This window comes from Schistocerca americana, chromosome 1, assembly GCF_021461395.2.
Source record: "Schistocerca americana isolate TAMUIC-IGC-003095 chromosome 1, iqSchAmer2.1, whole genome shotgun sequence".
In the NCBI taxonomy this organism is placed as follows: Eukaryota; Metazoa; Arthropoda; class Insecta; order Orthoptera; family Acrididae; genus Schistocerca; species Schistocerca americana.
Window position 1 is genome coordinate 1,073,543,799 of NC_060119.1, and position 12,593 is coordinate 1,073,556,391.

Below are 12,593 nucleotides of genomic sequence, written 5' to 3' on the forward strand. Positions count from 1 at the left end.
CAGGCTGCTTCGTGACTCACGCGAGGCACTGGAATGTGTTTGCTGACTGCGAACGGAAGCATGCATCAAATAACACTTTCACAGCCGGCTCAGTGGTCTAGGGGTATGATTCCTGCTTTGGGTGCAGGAGGTCCCGGGTTCAAATCCCGGCTGAGCCCTTACTTTTTCCTTTATCACATTATACCAACAAATTCTGCATCCACTGGAGAGTTTTCGCTGTGTGTAGTTGGTCATAGAATGAAATAAATGGATATTTCTCACAAATCCTTGGTCGTTACTCTCGCGAGGTGTGTGTAGCGTTCGCCGGCCAGTGCGGCCGAGCGGTTCCAGGCGCTTCAGTCTGGAACCGCGCGACCGCTACGGTCGCAGGTTCGAACCCTGCCTCGGGCATGGATGTGTGTGATGTCCTTAGGTTAGTTAGGTTTAAGTAGTTCTAAGTTCTAGGGGACTGATGACCCCAGATGTTAAGTCCCATAGTGCTCAGAGCCATTTGATTTTTTTTCCTTTCTTTTTGTGTATCGTTCATTAATCACCATACAGGCTGGTATACATTTTTATTTGACCTATGCCGGTGTGCTAATCAGTAAGATGTACGTCCGCTGTGAATCCTAGACCCTATTCTAATAAAATAAGACTATAAACAATAGTCTATTCAGACCCTGAGCTAGTTGGTGGGCCGTCTATTAGTTATGACGAAATAGTTTTTAGATTTCACTACAGTTGATCCTGAGATCACTTGCTAGTAATCATTGTCCATTACATGTTCCGACTTTCTTCAGACTGATACAAAATTGATGTGTGTGTGTGTGTGTGTGTGTGTGTGTGTGTGTGTGTGTGTGTGTGTGAAATCTCATGGGACTTAACTGCTAAGGTCATCAGTCCCTAAGCTTACACACTACTTAACCTAAAGAATCCTAAGGACAAACACACACACACCCATGCCCGAGGGACGACTCGAACCTCCTCCGGGACCAGCCGCACAGTCCATGACTGCAGCGCCCCAGACCGCTCGGCTAATCCCGTGTAGCTGTTATGTCTGTGAGTGACAAGGTGCTGAATGCGAGTTCTGTGTGTGAAAATCATTTTTTCTGGAGTAGCTGTTCCTACCTCCTGCCCTTATGCTTATAACTAAAGTGTAGTTAAGCTAGTTTTACAGGATTCATATGTGTCAAAAAAAAAAAAAAAAGTTTCTCATAATACTTTGTAGGTAAGTGTTGGGAACACAGTTTACTCATCGTCATACACCTGTGTACACTCCTCCTTGTTTTATTATTGTCGGTCCAACTGATGTCCATTGTGGTGTCACCGCCAGACACCACACTTGCTAGGTGGTAGCCTTTAAATCGGCCGCGGTCCGTTAGTATACGTCGGACCCGCGTGTCGCCACTATCAGTGATTGCAGACCGAGCGCCGCCACACGGCGGGTCTGGAGAGACTTCCTAGCACTCGCCCGGTTGTACAACCGACTCTGCTAGCGATGGTTCACTGACAAAATACGCTCTCATTTGCCGAGACGATAGTTAACATAGCCTTCAGCTACGTCATTTGCTACGACCTAGCAAGGCGCCATTACCAGTTACTATTGATACTGAATCATGTACAGTCAAGAGCGACGCTCATCGTTAATGGATTAAAGTTAAGTATTCCACCAGCTACGTCCGTTTCTCTAAAGTCTAATTTCCTTGTCCTGTTCCAGACCTCACGCCAGCCTGCGTGAGCTAAAACGCGTGCCTTTCGGCTTCCTCTAGTACCCGGTGTTGGCTCGCCTGCCAACCCACAACATCCATTATGTTTTTAGTCTTGTCATTTAAACCATAACCGATCTCCCAACTAGAGGACATTTTTTATTCTGGCCTTAATCGGTTGGCGGGGTTTCGGACGCGGATGGGGTTTCTCTCAGCACAAATGCGCTCTGGGAGACTCTTCGCTGTTCTGGTACACGCACCGGTCCGACCTATACACTTTTACTTCCCTGTAAATTATTTTTCTGCTCTGGCATGAATGTCGCTTTCAGTACCTCGATTTTACCAGTCCTGCATACTTTCATAATCCAAATTTCTGGCAACATCACTACTCCAGGAGCACTACCTCTTCACCGAAGGACTGACGACCTCGTTGTTTCGTCCTTTAAGCCCCAGTGAACCAATCAACTGTGTACAAAAACTATTATTTTAAAAAATGTGATAGTGTTACCCTTGTTACTGACCCAACGTAGGCGAGGTTCAGCTAAAATCGCGGAGTCACTGTAAATTCCGCTGATTTTGTTATAGCTATAGCAACAAATTAAAATATTCATTGTTGTATGTGTTTTCCCATGTATGAAGTTTTCCGTGGTTTCTTTTTTTCCAGGAGATTTTTTTCTGTTTTTTTCTCTGTTACAGCCACTGACACTTCTAACACACAATTCCGCCTGCAACTGTAATTCCCGAAGCTGTGAATAACTGCAGCTTTTTGAGTGGAAAGATAACTGTCATTGAGTTTTAGAATCAAACTTTGAATCAAGTAACGCCTGAATTAGACTTCACAGAAGAATGCCTATTCAGTATAGGAACTACGCCACTTACATTGTGGTGGCCAGGCACAACATAGAAAAGTACAGCATCGGCCTTTCTTAAGCAAACAATTTTCCTTTATCTTAAAACTTACTTTTAAGAAGTGCTGCACCTATGGTATTCTGCTATGTGGAGTTATTTATACTTTCATTAAACATAGCTCCTCATGTCTGTTAACTTCCTATAGTTGGAATACAGTAACTGGTGCAATTAACTAAAAACATCTAGTGTATGCAGCCATGTGGCACAACGTGACTTTTAATGATGTGAAATTAGGAGTGTGCTGCAGTTTGAATCACCAGTGCCAGGAGTGGCCAAGAATTAGGCTATTCAGCCGTGCGCTGGCCTAAGTGAAGTAGCGCCCAGCCTCGGTGCGCGTTTCCCACACCACCACGCCATTCTGTCTTGGGTGTGAGGAGGAGCAAATTGCCATCTATCTCTAAAACAAAGATAATAAACAAAACAAATTTTCAGAATTAATCGTTTTTGGCGCGCTGAAACATATAATTTTTGTCTGCTACAGACTGTCGGCATACGGGCAGACGCAGACAATTTCACAGATTTTCGCACTCAGATTGGCATGTAATCATGACTTATTTAGTTTCATAACTGAAAAAACGGCTTTCACATGCTTATGTTGAGCGAAATATTGAAGCAATTTTGCAACCTCTGGAGACGTGGAAACAACCTGAGGAAAGCAATATAGACGTCCTGAACAGTTTTAACGAAAAAGGAATTACCTTGCAGGTCGATTAGCCATGTCTGCATATGCACAGGGACGCTTTCAACTGAAATGGCAAACAGTCTTTTAAACAGACAGAAAACAGTAGTAACATTGGCAGTGTTCGTAAAACATTCACGAAACTCTCCTTGTGATTCTTTAAAGGCCACAATGAATTTTTCAAACCACAGGCTTTCTTTAACGTGAGTTAGCCTAGAGAACTGGATTGTGTTTATCAGAATGTATATCTTCTACAATGCGATTTTCTTTTTAACTGTATGCCCATCAAATCAGGAAGTAGTTTTTTTCTTTTCCTGCAGTATCTTACGCTTTGAGTAGTGTGCATTCAAGTTATTTCAAAATGCGAGGTTTGCAATCCATTCCGAATATTCTAATTTCCGTGTCTGCACTCCCTTTTCCTTCATAAGTTCAATAAGTTTGAAATCTAAAATTAATGGGAATCGCTAGGAGGAAGAAAACGTTCTTTTCGCGAAACACTGTTGAGAAAATTTTGAGAATCAGCATTCGCGGATAAACTGCAGAATGAACCTATCGCCCCCAACATACGTCTCGCTTAAGGACCGCTGAAACAAGGCAAGAGAAATCAGGGCTCTTACGGAAATATAAAACAGTCATTTTTTTCCGTCGTCCCATTTTCGATTGGAACTGTAGTGTCTTAAGGAGTATATATGAAGGTGTGAAGATGTAGAAAAAAGTATCAGTTGTTCAGTTTTTGCAGCCATTGTCGCTAGCTTTTATCTGTACAGTGTTGTTGACTGCCTATATAGCACACCATCTGTTCACCCAAGTGCATACTGGACATACACTGGAAATAGCAAGACTCTGCACGACTTTTATATTTCAGTGAACATAACCGTTACTTCCCAGCAGGTTCAAGTACTGAACACCAGTGTTCTTATCTCTGTGGGGACAGCTTTTATTTAATGCTAGAAACTGAGCAGTTACAACACTACGTATAGCCTGTTGGCGTCTTTATTACTTACCGCTCGAAGGAACTTGAAAGAATGAACAACGAACAAAGGCGTTGTGGGGTACAGCACCTCTTGTAGTACCAAAATTCACCGCTGTACTTCCCTGCATACCCTTCGCTTTGCTCCTCAAATTTGTATGTAAACAGAAATCTGCTACGGGGTGAGTACTTGTCCGACGTTTAGTGTACCATGCAGGCACGACTACGCTACAAGTTTCTGCCTGTACGCTTAAGAGTTGCAGGTATCCAATAACTTTATTACTCTATACAACCCAACAGTATTAGTGTGATTACTTTAAGTGGTTTACAGTAGATGCGAACATGTTAGTTAGAGTTAACCATGGTCGTTGTTTCGGAATTTTCTCTTTCCAGCATCAGATGGATTTATATAAATTAAAAAGACCGATTATTTGTAAAACAATGTTTCTGGGCAGCGTAGGTTGTTAATTTAAATAAGTCCTCCTCATGATGGAGATATAGTCTCCCGAAAACGCGTAGCGGATACTTGCAGCTATTTATATGCTTCACTTCATTTCTATGATTTAATCTGACAGCAATATGACACTCCGGGCCGTTGCTGCCTGTTTCAAATGGTTTAAAATGGAAAGGAATACACATCAGCAAGAGAAGATGAGCGCCACGCTTTAAAGCCAATGGGAGAACTAATTAACGAATTTAATGGTTGCTGTTACTACTGCATTACTACTCGACTTGACTTCGCTATGTCAGTAAGCACGTTAGTGAGAGGTTCAACCGCAGTCAGCGGCTGTACATCCCAGACATTTAAGTAAACACGTTAAGCCCGTAGAATTCGTTGAGTGAAAAGCGTCGGTAAGAGCACTTTAACAGATTTCACTAGCTGCTTCATATTTTAGCTAACCAGGATATATAGGACGACGTGGTGTTGATTTAGCAAAATAACTTTATCTTTGCTTCTTTAGTCCGTTGGAAAGGAGTGTTCTCGAAAAGCGTATTCTAACGTGGCACCAGCTCTCTGAGGGAGACGCCACACAGCTTCGTGACTCACAGATCAGCACGCGAGACGCTGGAATGTGACTGTGAAGACGAGAAACATCTTTCATAACTGGCTCAGTGGTCTAGGGGTATGATTCCTGCTTTGGGTGCAGGAGGTCCCGGGTTCAAATCCCGGCTGAGCCCTTCGATTTTATCCCCAGAAGGTGAAAATGCGAGTACACTTCGAAGTCCCTAAGCATTATCAAGTAAGAGTCCATTATTGAAAGCAAATTCATAATCTCGCGAAAAAATACTAGCAGAAATGCCTTGCAGTAATATTACTGGACGGATTCCTTTATTCATGCAGGCTATGCTTCTGACTTGCCACTTTCGACAGAAATCTTGTTACTGAGGAACTCTTTATTTTTTCCCAAAGTAGATAACTGTCAAGCAATGAGGGAGCATCAGCCTCCAAATTCAGTCCTTCCGGTCACCTTTCATGGACTGCAGTAACAATCAAGAATCCACCTATTTGAACAGCACAATCAAGAAGCTACCCATTCTCATGCGAATGGTGAAAATTCCACCAAGAACGGAAGAAAGAAAGGAGAAGTGTGCGCGATCCACTGATTATAAATTTAAAAATTGTTGCGCGAAACAGAAATTTGGGAGTGGACCACATATAAACTAACTTGCACTACAAGAAGTGCAACAGACACGTACTGGCACACAGAGAATTTATACGCCCCGCATAATGAGTAATGCAAGAGATACCAGCTTCGAATTCGATTGGTGTTTTCTTAGTACAGACTGTAATGGAGGATATTTTTATTTAAATTTGTGTGTAATGAACGAATGGGCTTTATACATATCTTATTCTTTTGTTTCCCCATTTTATTGTATAGTATATTTTCTATGTTGATATAAAATTGTTAGCAAACTGTAAACATTTTATTCTCTATATTATCTGTATTCATGTAATTTTCTGTTATGACTGCAAATTAATAACATCTGTAGGATTTTGCTAAAGTTAAAGTTTCCTTGTCAAAACAAGAAGCTGAGAGTTGCCGTGCAGACATGTGAACGCGGGAGTCAATCGGTGTGCGCTAATTTTGGAAACTTTAATCAGTTTGTGCGGGAATTTGAAGTCACGCCCTTTTATGAGTCGGGAACTATTCTGGAAAACACGGAAGAGAAGTGGAAAGTATTTACTGAACAGAATCGACATGAAGACTACAAAAGCGATTCAGTGTGGTTAATCGCTAAGAAATGTCGAACTGTACCATTACTGAGGGAGGCCAACACTGCTAATTTAGAATGTGTAGTCGGACAGAGAGAGGGGAAGAAAACATATTAGTAGCACCAGGTGAAATATGTGGGCCGATATAGCGGCGCTGAACTGTGTGACAATCAGCACGATGGTCTAGGAGAACTGAAGACGCAAAAGATTAATGACTGCGAACATGATAAAAACAGAATAATATTACAAACGAAATTATAAGGGCAATTCGCAAGTTTTGCTTATGACAAAAACCAAATGAATGAGTACGTCCCGGAAAAATAATGTCGAAGCGGGCGTTTACAAGTTGTGTATAGTATTTCACTTGCATTTTGAACTGAAAATTCTCATTTCGATACTTCTTGTTACAGAAATCCGAGGCGTACCGAAATTAAAGTCCTTACAGTGTGGAAGATCAAAACCTAAATTGCACACGGTATTAATCACAGCATAGGAACAAATTCGACATCGTAGTCGACCGCAATCTTGTACAAGACTCAGAGATTATTGCAGCGTCAGGGAGGTGACTCCCAACGCAGACGCATCGTGAAGGAATGTCCTTGCAATTCTGTCACTTCTCTGGAGTCAGCGGTGTTATCAAAAACATAACATCAGAGAGCAGTGAGTTCTATGAAGTGAATTAGATTTAAGACCGAGATTTTTGATTCACCAGTTAATTAAAATTCATTTAATTAAAGGACTGTCATATTTTATATAATGGAGGATTTTTTTGTAAGTTGATACCTAGAAAATGTAGGGCTACTGTAAGTGATTCATTCGTTTTCAGAGTTCTATATTTTCCGTAGTGTTACATGTACACATGTGAGTGATGCTTGAGTAGAACCGTAAAGTCACCAAGTTAGCATTTTGCACTATACAGATGTACTCCGAGCCCTCTCTGATCGAACGACATACGCCCAAGTGGTAGTAAAGTTCGCTCAATACTCTGTGTCGCAAAATCGTGTCAGTGGTCATCACGGCAGCGCTGATGCGTTCTCCGAGCTGTTCCAGTGTTCTTGGCAGTGGGGGTCATTAATGTGCCTGCAAAGGAAAAATTCACAAGGCGATAGGTTAGGCATCCTGGGGGTCCCAAGGAACACTACGTCCAATCTAGCGATATGCGGAAGTTCGACGTTTAGGTAGTGCCGTACATCGATGCTCCAATGAGAGGTTCTCCCGTCTTGTTGGAAGATGAAATTCTAGGAATCAGCAGTCAGTTGCGGAATCAACTACAGCTGCAACATACTAGGTACGAGATACCCGACAAATTCTCTTTACACAAGAAAAACAGTTTTTTCTATACTTACTTTTACTTTTTCGTGTCCGGAGATTTGTTTCAAAGCCTTTCAGCCCAATGTCGGGCTAAGTCCAATGTTTCTCTCTTCTCAAGTCATAGTTCGTCAAGGGTACACCTTGATTGGCAGATGGAGCACTGCAGAAGGTGTTCCATATCCTGAACTTCACCACAGTCGCATTTGTTGTCTCCTTCGTCCTTAAAGCCCCATTTGACTAGGTTTGCTTTAACTGGTGCTACGCCTTTTCTGATGCGGTTCAGTGTTCTCCAAATCTTCCAGCTTGATGTACTGCCGCTGGGTATTTCTCGTGAGCAGGGTAGTCCTTCGGAGGCTCGTTCAATTCACTAGTGAGAAATCTCTTGCGGGATTTAAGTCTGCTACGTCCACATGAAGAACCATGCAGCGGGTGGCGCTCGTCGAAAATCTGTTTAAATTTTTCTGTATGTTCGTGCGCAATTCTTCGGGATTCAGGAGATGAGAATCCGGCTGCTTTGTATATTTTCCCAAGTGGAGTGGGTTTCATGCATCCTGTTGTTAGCCTGCATGTTTCATTAAGGACTGTAGTGACTTTTTTGGCATGTGTGGATCGAGACCATACACGGCATGCAAATTCTCCCGTGGAGAAGCAAAGTGCTTGAGCAGTTGTTCGTAAGACAGTCGGACTAGCTCCCCATTTACTATTCGTCAGTTTTCTTAAAATATTGTTCCTGGCAGCAACTTTTTGGCAGGTTTTTTCTCAGTGATACCTGTACGTCAGTGATCTATCCAGCACGACACCAAGGTATGTTGGTTTATCCGTATGGTCCAGTTTGTTGCCATTCCAGGTGACGTTCAGCTTCCTGTTTGCCTGTTTTGTGTGGAGGTGGAAAGCACTAACCCGTGTCTTAGATGTATTTGGTTTGAGGGAGTTCTCTTTATAGTATTAAGACATTACGTGTAGCGAGCTTTCTAATTTCCCTTCTACTTCCTCGAAGCTATTTCCTTGCGCTGTAATGGCCAGATCATCGGCATACAAGAAATGGGTAGTACGTTCCGGTGTTGGTTGATCATTGGTGTATAGGTTAAATAGTAGGGGGGCCAGCACACTGCCCTGGGCGACACCGTTCTTTTGTCGGCGCCATCGGCTTTTTTTTCTGTCCAGCATTACAAAGAACTGTCTGTTTTGCAGCAGAGATTCAATGATTTTTGTGAACTGATTATCCTTAAATGTACAGTACAGTTTTTCCATGAGCTTTCTGTGGTTGACGGTGTCGTATGCAGAACTTAAGTCCACCAATGTTACACCTGTTATTTGTTTGTTTTCAGACCCTTCCTCTGTGTGTTCTGTGAGTGCTAGGATTTGACTGGTGCATGATTTCCCGGGTCTGAATCCAGCCTGTTGGGGAATGAGCTTTTGGTCTGCGATATTTGCTATGCGGTTTAGGATTATTCGTTCGTACAGTTTGTACAGATGGCACAGGAATGCTATTGGGCGGTAGTTCTTCGGTTGACCTGCGTCTTTCCCAGGTTTTAGTAGCGCCACTACCTTTGATTTCCTCCACATCTTTGGGAGATTTTCTATGATATTATATAGAAAATACTAACCTTCGGCGAATCACGATCATGCGCCACACTTTAACGAGGAATTCCAGCGTCCGATACTTACACGTTCCCAGACAAATGGAAGGTCTCGCACGTTCCAGGATACAAACTTCGGAGTGTTCAAAAAGTCTCTCGGCAGTGCAGTATGATTGTTAGCTACGCGTGCCGTAAGCCGCAGTGAATATACCGAAATGAAACTCGGTGAAATACATGTTATTAATTTATTGGATATTCATTTTTACTTACAAATTTTCACATTAAATGTTGAAAGTGTCCCCCTGTTGTTGAATAAACAATTCAATTCGTCTAATCATGTTTCCAAACACAAGCTGTAACATTTCTTCTGTAACAGAGGCAGTAAAAGTGGATATTGCAGTTTTCAATTCATCGATGGATTTTGGACGGTTTTTAAAGACAGCTGCTTTTCCTGTACCCCATAAGAAAAAGTCTGGTGGTGTTAGGTCAGACGATCGTGGAGGCCAAAGTCCCTGTGAAAGTATGCGATCACCAAAAACATCAGCAAGCAGTAACATTGTAACGCGAGCTGTATGCGCGGTTGCACCATCTTGTTGAAAACAACCGTTCAGTATTTCACTTAACACAAGTTCTCCTATGAATGGGTACAGAATATCACTGCAACATCGTTGTGCGTCTATTGTTTCGCTGAAAAATATGGGACCCACAATCCGACGTCTAGAAATTGCAATCCAAACTCCTATTTTCACAGAATGAAGTGGTTCCTCATGAATACGCAATGGATTTGCAGTACTCCATAAACGAGAATGTTGCGAGTTCATGTACCCGGATAAATGAAACCACGCCTCATCAGTGAAAAAAGGTTCATTAAGAATATCCCTTCCATTTTGTTGAACGAAATTTTTTGAACCGTTGACAGTAATGCAGTCTCTTGCCACGATCAGTATTTTTCAGTTCTTGCACGACTGTCACTTTGTATGGGAAAAGTTCTCATTTTTTCCTTACAGCTGTGTGGGCCGTTCCGACACTAACATCGATTTCTTGGGCGAATTTTCATACTGACTTGTTGGGACTCATGGACATTTTACCGGCAATGCCGAGTAGTTTATCCTCGGACAAAACGCGAGGACGAGCACCACTTCGGTGCATCTGTCACTGAACCCGTACTTCGAAATTTGTTAGTCAAATCTTACACAGTATCGCGAATGTGGGAGTGTTGTCTCCGGGAAAACTTGTTCGACTAAAAGCACACGTTCTTCAATGGTTAGCATTTCAACAGTGACAAAAATGAAACAAACGAACTATAATTAAATGTTCACGTCACCACGTAACGACACACACTAACGATACTACTGACGCTGGCTGAGATAAAGGAAGCAGTGGAATGTTGGAAGAGTCCACTTGAAGGGAAGTAACCCACGCAGGCGAACAATCACACGCCGCGCGCGGCTAACAATCAACGGCACCGCGGAGAGACTTTTTGAACACTCCGTTTTTTCGTGCTTTGTTGCCATTTCGTCAAGGCACTGGACTCCTAACGCCAGTTGATGGGCACAATGCAGTTTCGTTGAGTCCACGATACCATCCACGCATTAGTCATATTTGTACATGTAATACTTTGGAAAAGAATTAATGATTTATAGCAGCCCTGTATTTCAACTTTACCACGCCACATAATACGGCACCAGCATACCGGATGTCTCTCGTAAGCGTCATCACTCCTTTGGTGTTTCGGCAAATATGCGAAAATTTGTTTTTGCAATGTGTAGCTGGAGTCAGCCGAAACAAATACTGCTCATCAAATGTTCCATGCAACTTTGTGTCAACGGATAGCGTCGATTGGTTTCCCACTAAAAACAAAATGATTTTTAAAGTGGAATTTTACGCGCCCACTCGATAGAGCGGTCCCAGATTAGTTCTAGTGCGACATTCCTTTTATCAGTATGTGTTAACAGGAACAGAAAAACGGGAAGACCATTTCTCCAGCTGTGACTGGATAGCACTGCTGCCTTGCGGTAGCAGATAACGCGCGGCAGGGCTCAACGTGAGTCGCTGCTGGGCTACTCGTCATTCTTCCGCTTTTACTGTCCCTGTTAATACATATCCGTAAAACAGATATCGCATAGACTGATTTGGGACCGGTCTATCGAAAGGGAATGTGAAATTAGGCTTTAAAAATAATTTTCTTTGTGATGGCAAGCAAACTGAAGCTTCCCAGTGGCAAAGGCCGTCGCATGAAACGTGTAATGCTTTGGATTTACTTGTGACGACTCCCTCTACACTATGCAAAGAACGAAATAGGAAACATCGGCTGAAACACCAGAGAAATTGGGCCTGGCGGTTCTTGGAAGTGACGCCCTGTGTACTTAATATCACTATTTAATGAAACATTTGATGCAAATTTCTGACGAGACGTGTCTTAAATTAAATAAATTAACTGTATACTCTCAGGGATTTACTCTCTTCAGACTCCCTGTTACCGAACAGGGTGACGGAAGGTAGAATTTTCTAAGACAGTAATTCGACTAAAAACTGCGTTGCTACTTGAGTTACATGTAGAACGGATAATTGTTCTGCCTAGTAACAAAACAAATTCGACAGTATTTAATATACTTAACATTTTATAGTTTTCGTCCAGTTCATCGTAGGATTTTCATCATCGATTTACCGGTTACATTGCCTTCGCATCAGAATGGGTAGCTTCCTGGTTATTCTGTTGTAATGGGATGATTCTTGAACGTTCCTGCAATCCTTGAAAGGCGATCGGAAGGAGCGAAGTCACAAGGTTCTTGCGGAAGATGACAAGTCTGAGGCACAAACTGCGTGAATAGAAAACCAAACCAATCATATTACTGTAGATTTCTTTACACAATATTCCGTGGTTGCTTTCAGTATTGGACTGTTGTGTGAGAATGCTTAGAGACTTTGGGGTGTATTCGTATTCAAACCTCCTGGGAATAAAAATTGAAGGGGAATTTGAACCCGGGACCTCCTGCACCCAAAGCAGGAATCATACCACTAGACCACTGAGCCCGTTGTGAAGGACAGAAAAGCCTTCACACTCGACAAACACATTCCAGCGACTCGCGTGCTGGTACGTGAGAGACGAAGAAGTGTGGCGTCTATCGCAAGAAGCTACGTCACTAGCATATGCCATTTGAGAACACTCCCCTTTTCAACAGAGGAAAGAAGCAAGGTTAAAGCTGTTTTGCTAAATCATCTCATGGACGTTCTGCAACTCGTT

General features: G+C 42.5%; 1 protein-coding gene and 2 non-coding genes across 3 annotated transcripts in view; 2 read left to right on the plus strand and 1 right to left on the minus strand.

Moving 5' to 3' along the window:
* Window positions 1-12,593, minus strand: part of LOC124617385 — a 1,108,641-nt gene that overhangs the window by 286,509 nt on the left and 809,539 nt on the right. The window lies entirely within an intron of this gene.
* Trnap-ugg lies at window positions 87-158 on the plus strand. The gene has a single exon. It is a non-coding gene; the product is annotated as a tRNA-Pro (tRNA).
* Trnap-ugg lies at window positions 5,351-5,422 on the plus strand. The gene has a single exon. It is a non-coding gene; the product is annotated as a tRNA-Pro (tRNA).